At 40.2% G+C, this 7572-nt stretch overlaps 1 long non-coding RNA gene across 1 annotated transcript; it reads left to right on the top strand.

Annotated features, from left to right (window-relative positions):
* The first annotated feature begins 2072 nt into the window (after positions 1-2072).
* LOC111273941 (uncharacterized) lies at positions 2073-4768 on the top strand. The gene is made up of 3 exons (XR_002688127.2): positions 2073-2749; positions 2878-2937; positions 3596-4768. It is a non-coding gene; the product is annotated as an uncharacterized LOC111273941 (long non-coding RNA).
* Positions 4769-7572: the final 2804 nt, after the last annotated feature.

Genomic DNA, 7572 nt, shown 5'->3' with positions numbered 1-7572 from the left:
TTTCAGTCCTATCTCTGACGGCCAGCATTACGTTGTACTTTCGAGCGCCAAGAAGGCTTTCCTCAAGTTGTTCATCTTACCTGTGGCCTTGACCCCTAGTTCAATGCACAGCAGATTTGGCATTGTTGGAACCACCCTCGTTCGCATTCTGGGTCGAACGTCCACCACTTTTCTAGTATACCTGTCATAGTCTCACTACATGCTAAATACGTATATATGAAGATGGTATATAGAGGACGTGTATAGGCAAAGAGGCCACATCCATTCCATCATGTTGAGAATCGTCGACCTTTAGACCTGTCGTGTCAGGCTGTTCCAATCGGCAGACCTTTTTCGCGACGTTCTGTTATTATAATAGACTACGAAAAGGACAGCTCGTATGTATTTTAACTAAAAATCAAGGGTCACTGCCTTTTGCATCAAATTTGCTTAGCTATACCCGAGAATGCACGTTTATACTTTTCCCAGTCTACGCCATGCAAGTAGCCCCCTGTTTCGCCAGATCCCTTGGCATCTAGCGAACTCATCTCGAGCCATTTACCTAGATATGGAGAGCTTGTTTTCAAAGGTTTCTTTTTTCGGCAGTATGCGTCGTTGGAAACTCGCTAGCATGACATCGTTTTAGGAGAAACGCTTTTCCGTAAAAGGGTTAAGCTATCTTACAAGATACTTACATGGAATCATTTTTTCACTTTGTATTTTTTTTTATCTCATGTTAAATAATTTTACTTCCCCACCTCTGAAATTTATATTTTTCTTTAAATGAATATAATTTGTTTGGCTAAACGTAGCACCTCTACCTACATTCACCACGCCTTAAAGGGCGTCAAATTTTCGAGCCTGTGAAAAGCAACTTTCCAGGCAGAGCTACAGAATGTCAAGAAAGCGACGCAACCCTATAAAGAGCGAAAGGCAGTTTGACGGCCCTAAATGTAACCTATCATGCTATTTATCTTCATTCGTTTTTCTATAAATACATGCTAAAATAGTGGCGCTTATTTTAAAATAAAAACAAGAGGAGGTTGAAGTAGATGCAAAAAAAAAGAACGAATTTTAGAGGACGCCAGTGATCCGCAAAAATCACACTTGCTGCCCGAGGTTTAAACCAACGTTTGATGCCGTTTGCAGGGAATTTTCCGTATTGCCTTTCTCTGCTGTTTTTTTTTTCTTTGGAAATAAATATCACGTTTAAATATATAGCTAATAAATTGAACAAAACTATCTTTAAAATCATCAAGATTTAGCTAATCTCCTATAGGGTTCGGCAACCTTCGAAACACCCTGTAGACGCTGTGGTTCGATGGCTGTACGTGTATTTGCTCCTCAGGCGGCGGACTCGAAATGTTGAAGCAGATCACGTGCGTGAGCTGATGCTGCTATCGTTACTATAGCAGAATCGAATTGCGATAACAAGAAACATCTCACCCAACGAAATCGAAGGTTTCAGCTGGGTTTAGGAATTATTGTTAGATCCAGTGGCTTAGAGGTGGTTCCCCATCGTATACATTCACGCTACCGAATCTGTCCTTATCTCATGGATACCAACTCTTCAGCTCATCCCCGAGGCGATCAGTGAACATAGGCGAAAGCACCGGCCTCGCTACACAACAACAGGATGTTGATACCAAATACGACGGAATTAAAGTAAACGCTACAGCAGTCGGCGCACAGGCATGTTGACAGATAATTCGTGTTTTCGTTTTATCGTGGCAGTATAAATCCATTCTGCTAGTGTTTCTTTTATTATATTCTTTATTTTAACATAGCACTACTGTTTGATTTGGACTGTACATCACTTGAGTACAATGTCGCGAGTTTTTTTTTTGACACTGTTTACTATAGCTATGAACATATCGGCAATCGATTAGTTGGAGCAAACCTCGTACCATCTAACTTCGACAGCTCAATGAGATATTTCCACCTGCAAGTACGTAGTTTGGCTTCGCCTATTTAGAACCGGTTGGAGAGGTTTCTGTCGTAGCTATGGCATTACGTAATTCGCTGAACGTATCTAGAACATAAATTCAGATTTTAAGATATGTGAGTAACCAAAGCGATGCTTTCCATAGAGGAGCCTGTACATATATCAGCTCGACGTAGAAGTGATAATTCTTCACAAAGGTTTTGAACAATATAACTTTTGCTTTTTGCCTCGATATCACTAGCTACGTCAGTAGTCTTCCAGGTTTAAATGGATTAAAGTTTAACAGCCATAACCCCACCTGTTGTCCACCAGAGAGCGAATGGGGCCCATCACTTTGCTGCTAATAGACAACAAGCCCCTGTCTAACGGCCCTCTCATGGAATCAATTAATGACCCACAGTTGCATGATTCATAAAGTAGTGACTTTTTAGGAAGCACCCCTAGGCGGAGTACCTACTTCCAACTGGCCGCGGAGACACCGACGTAAAACGTATTCCATTTTTCTTTGGTTTCATAGAAGAGAAAAATGTCATAATTATTAGTTGATCGTCAGCCGCGCACAAACGAAGAGCGAATATCTATCTGCTCGGTTTCATATTGGACGTATAATCGTCTTCGAAATGAGAGCAGCTCTATTTGAATAGCTTCAGCATGATCGGTCGACAGTGACAGGGGCTCGCTCGTTTCATTTAAAACCAACCAGAATTCCAGGACGCGCTTGTAAAATTAGCAGTCAACGGCAGAGTGAAGTCACCAGACAACAGAACAAAAATACAAAGAAGGCTTTTACCAATACGCCAACGCCTACCTGCACAGCTGTTTCACGTACGTTAAAGTCACTTTTTTCTAAATAAAATTTGTGTTCATTATGAAGCCATTTATACTAATAACGAATGACATTTTTTAACTTCACCTCACACACTATATAACTAATAGGTTTTTTTTTTTTACAGAAATTGACGACGCAACTTCTGCTTTGCAGTGCCCATTGGCAACTCCAAGGCCTAATATAAGTAATGTATAGCCCGTTTCACATTTTATAGTAGGATTATTTTTGTGGGGTCATTTATGAAATGGATCATTTTATATAATTTTCTAACATATATATCTCCCGTAACTTGAAAATATGGCATATTTTACATTTAGTAATTCATTGTGGGCTTCACAGAAAACTACTTGGAACAATTCCCAATAAATAACAAAAAATGTTAAACCGAGAAGCAAATATGACGATCGATTAAAAATACACTTTATAGTTTAAAGCGTTATCATTTACATATAAGATACGCAGAACGCATTATTATGAACAGCCATATGCGTACCTTGGTCTCTAGCTGACTCACGAGGCCTCTCCCTTTTCCCAAACTGTGCATTCGTTTCTACCGTTCCCTGTGAATATAATTAGCAACCACTCCAAAAATAAGCTTTCTTAATGCCTAATGTTGACGACTGCGAGCCGAGCTCGTAACGCTAACGGTCCCAGTGGGGTTTTAGAATTGCTGAATATAAAAAAAAAAAAAAAAAAAACTCAAATGTGATGTAGCGGCGACTTTTTTTATGATCGTTCTTTCAATTGGATTAACCTTCTCGATCTGTTTATCGAGCCTCAACAGTCGTGAGAGCCTGACCCGGCTGAAATCGTTACGTTTTGTTTCTCCCCGATTCTCACAGACAATTTCGAAGTAGACGAGCCATCCACATACGGACATATACGCCGACATACGCAACATGACTGTTATTCTTATGGAGCACCCAGCCAGCAGATCATCTCTTCTTCGGGACTCGAGTATTGATGTAAAAATAAGCTGGCGTAAGTCCACGCCGAGGGTTCCAAAACATGACGAGATCAACAGGGATCGAGGGATTGTATTGATCAGCTTGTTTTTACAGGATAGCGAACCTGGCAGTCCTGAACTATGCGACTGGTGAATAGCGAGTCTCTGCTGTCCAAAGAATCGCAAAAAAAAGACTCATCCTGATCTATGTATACACTGTGCTAGATAAAATCAGAGTCTTCAATAGATGAAGGCTTCTGTGGCGTTCTGTCCAACGTGGTCTTCTTTTTTTGTTGTTTCTGTGCTATTAAGTCATACAAAACATAGCAAATGACAAATGGCAACGACGGAAATCGCGCATAAGCGAGGAGCACTTTTGTTGTACTGTTTTGATACTAATGATACGATGATACTCTCTTTTCTAATGAGTTGCTATTGCAAACGTTCCGGAATCATTGCTTGCATAGGTCGAGCTACCCAGATGAACTTGCTGGGTGCGACTATACAGTGTTATATGACGGCGTGAATGTTACACGTACGCGACTACTAATACGAATAAAAAAAGAATCCCGGATGCAAAATTCTAAGGGATCCTCTTCCTCGTTTGTAATGTTTGGCTCAGGTTCAGCAGGTCCACCAAAGGGCGACAGGTTTGACAACATATCACTGTAAGCGATCCGAAAGAAAATCGCATTTCGACAATGAACTGACAGGCGTTACTGGGTGCGGCTAACTTGACAGCGCGCATCTCAAAAAGGTCGCCTCTTTGTCTGCTTATCGGATTTACGTCGCTCGGTGATTCGTTCCTATAATGTTCAAGTTTTATAGTATAGAGTCATTTCGGCATCAGGTGAGAGGTCAGCTGCTTTGTTAAAACTCTACCTGCGAATCATCCGCGCATTTGACATGTTGTTTGTTGTATCACGTAGAAATGGGCAGATTCTGATATCTGCTTATCGCTATATACTCCCACACGAATGCTCGAAAACAGGCGCACCCATTAGCCCAAGACTTGCGTGCAAGAGAATTCTGAGTACAAGATATCGGACACAATAGATTCAATTTTCAATTAAATGCACCAAGACGAAAACTTGTATACAATATAGTTATCGGCTACACAGCACACTTTGTATATAGAAAGTTAATAAAAAAAAAAAAAAAAATTTAAAAACTTTTGCACTCTGTAGCTACCTTTGGGTGATTCCTTAGAACAAGTGATATTGAAGAATATGCCACACAACATCAGAGCTACTTTTTTAAACAGGTGCATTTTTTTTCGTATTATATATATTTCGTATAAACATTTCGAAAGTCTATAGTAATTAAAGGCAATTAATGGGATTGATATCTCTAGTCATAAGGGCTCTGTGAGAAAACACTTCCTGTTATTTAGAAAGTGTATAACGATGCCTTCTTGAAAGTACTGATATATTCCAAAAGTTACTTAATTAAGATTATTACTAGAGATAATTAATACGGTTATAAACGTAGTCTCACTCCAAGTTGGAAAGACTTTATACAATACATACAATACGTACAATTGCAATTCGTGTAAGCATCTCAAACTCTAAAATCTGTTCGGTAATTCTCTGAAGTGAATTTCCGTTCCTCCCCGAGCAATTTCCACCGTGTATTATTTATGCGTGTCGTAAAACTTTTCAACTAGAAATGTATTGTATTTTTTACTCGATAAATTCACATATGAAGCAGAGGACGAAAAAAAACACAATAGCAGAAACGTTTAGCCCAGTTTTTCGGGGTATCACTGCTGACAACCATGATCATTTTCACCGTTAGCTGATAAGCCTCCGCGGAGACATCATTAGTAAACAGATAGACTAACGAAAGTACAGAACAATCATACATCTTCTGAAAAGGAGCGGTTACCTTCTATGCGAGTGATAATTTCTGCTGTCAAACTCGTTGTCCTTGTTGAGGTTGGTCGTTGCTGCCATCACTGCTCTATAACCATGGAACTACTACCAGTGTCTCGGCGTCACTGTGACTATGCTGCGATAAGGGTGAGCAACAGGCTGAACCTCCTACGTCAGTTGGCATCGGTAAGCATAGCTACGCGAGACAAACAGCTAAATAATTATTATGATTAGTTGATGTGGAGACACAGCATGTACATAGGCACAACGCAGCAGCCCCAGCAGATGTCTATCACCGTATCGGAGATAACGCAATGCTAAGTTAATCAAGAGGTAGCAGTACACTAACAGACAAAAAGGCCAACTGAATACCTGGGGTCATCATCTAATTTCTGCAACAAGAACTGCACCGGTCACATCAAAGAAAGAGGAATGACGCCTCTGTTGCGCAAAGACTCGCTTAGCCCAAAACCTATTGACGATGTAATCGTTATCAATAACAGGCTTCATTGACAGAAGACCGTAACTGCGATTACTATATATGCACATACACAGAATCGTTCTCAGAGACCGTTATACGTACTTGTAGCGTTACGAGTATATATGTATGCTTAGTTCACCTATCGCAGGTACAAGAATATATGGACAGGTCCAAGCATAGAAAGCATGAACAGCCCCTCCGATGCATCACGAATAAGTTCCTTCACACTTATAAGTGTGGAAACCGAAAATCGAAAAAACTCAGATTCAATAAAATGGAGGTTTTACGCCTCTTTGGTGGGTGTAAATCAGAACTAATAAATCGTCCGCAATAAATGCGTCCAATTCATTCGTGGTGGCCACAATTTAATAGCTATTTTTGCAACAATCGAATCTCCTCCCTCCCGAAAACCTTATAGAACATTTGACGCTAACGTACAAGTGACAAGCTTTTTACTTGAGCGCAAAGGATTTTTACCTGCAAATGTTTAGATAAACTTTATTCGATCAACAATACGAATTGTCTACCTATACGCTTTTCTGTTGAATAAATCGATAATAAACAGTTCTATGAAATGTGTTCATGGAAGAAGTCTGTCTCTCAACATTAATACCCCAGATCACTCAAGGTCTGAACATGTCGTTGGCGAACTAGAATCTTTGATACTGTATTTGCTCATTGTTGCACTGAGGCCTCCTTTTTTACGTTTTTTGCCTATAGGCTTGTCTCCTGCGCATGACAGGTACAAGGTATCGGGGCTAACACACATATGGCCTTCCTCTTTCAGTGTTACCTTCAGTCATTTCTGCTCAACCTCAAAGCGTATTTTGAGACAGTATCGCGGAATGTCATGACAAATTATATTTGACTACACTAATCAACGAACACGAATTATCGATTTTTTGTTGCCCTATACGTTATATACCTTGTCGGCTATAATGTCCATCATAATTAACAGTTATTTTTTTAGAGGTTCCGTAATTTTGAATTCGTTTCTCACTTAACCTTTAAATATTTATTCGTTCTAGACTATCGCCTGTCTGTCATGTCGGTATTCAAGGTCCACTGATTCTAGTGTTTATAGAGCCCCTTTCTAATAAGACGCGGCAATTGTTCTTTACTGTGTTTGGTAAGCGTATACAAGGAAATGTTGACTCCGTCAATGCAACATACTGCATCGTCCACGCGGGCTTCAATCGTCTAAACAGACTTATTTCTGTTACCCTTAATTCAGTATCTAAAAAAATTGGCTTTGGTCGCATGTATAACGCCTTCTTTCTCGATCGCTAATCTTTGGTTGAAAAGATGACCCTAAATGTGGTGCATCGTTTTCCTATGGACAGATGCGGCGTTTTATGGGTTAATGCCGTTGTCTTAGTCAGCAGGCTTCCCGCGGACCTAAGGTAGCTCCTGTAGAGAAGTCGCCAACCAATTGTTGCCAAAGTCTCCGCCCTGAATGAAGACACTGCCGTCTTTGTCCCGAGGTACACTACCATTCTACATCTGTGACTAAAGACC

This window comes from Varroa jacobsoni, unplaced genomic scaffold (assembly GCF_002532875.2).
Source record: "Varroa jacobsoni isolate VJ856 unplaced genomic scaffold, vjacob_1.0 scaffold_238, whole genome shotgun sequence".
NCBI classification, from domain to species: Eukaryota; Metazoa; Arthropoda; class Arachnida; order Mesostigmata; family Varroidae; genus Varroa; species Varroa jacobsoni.
The sequence above is the reverse complement of the archived record's forward strand: the minus strand, read 5'-3'. Positions and strand labels throughout refer to the sequence as shown.